We start from the raw sequence: 890 nt of genomic DNA on the forward strand, positions 1-890 counted from the left end.
ACAGGAAAATTTAGGACCTATTAAAACCTTATAAAAAGGACTTTGTGTTTGCATGAAGACAGAATTAGGTTCTGGGCTTAGATTTATTTTTTTAATTTTAAAATTTTATCTATTTTGTATTTATTTAAGTAATCTCTATACCCAACATGGGGCTCGAACTCACGACCCTGAGATCAAGAGTTGAGTTCTCTTCCAACTGAGCCAGCCAGGTGCCCCTGGGCTCAGATAATTCTTTTTTTAATTTTTATTTATTTATTAGAGACACACAGAAAGAGGCAGAGACATAGGCAGAGGGTGGAGAAGCAGGCTCCATGCAGGAGCCCGATGCAGAACTCGATCCCGGATCCCAGGATCACGACCTGAGCCGAAGGCAGCCGCCCAACTGCTGAGCCACCCAGGCATCCCGGCTCAGATAATTCTTAACCAGGTTTTTCCAAGTGAGGCTAAAATTTGGTTAGTATGCACTAGTCCGGAGGTGCTCATTTTTACAATATCAAAATACTTCTGTTCTGGCTGGCTCATCACACAAGAGTAATTGAGAAAGCACTAAAATTCAGTAATACATATCCTAATATAAACTCATTAATTCAAGTTAATTGTTGCAATAGGTTTTCTGTTGTATTATTACCTAGTTGATAATTAAGATACTGAACACAATTAAGATACTGAACACACAAAGCTATCAGGTAGTATTATGAAGGCTATTCAAGTTTCTAGTGTAATTGTTGCTAGTTCAGGAACAATGATGAGAAGAGAAAACACTATGGGTGGTGCTAAGAGAAATTCTTTATCTACTGAGACCCCAAGTCACCTAAATGGCACTTAGTTTAATGGGAAATTGCCAGAAGAACCTGATGTGGTTCTCTTATAAAATCACAGCTAAGACAGGG

This window comes from Canis aureus, chromosome 1 (genome assembly GCF_053574225.1).
Source record: "Canis aureus isolate CA01 chromosome 1, VMU_Caureus_v.1.0, whole genome shotgun sequence".
Classification (NCBI taxonomy): domain Eukaryota; kingdom Metazoa; phylum Chordata; class Mammalia; order Carnivora; family Canidae; genus Canis; species Canis aureus.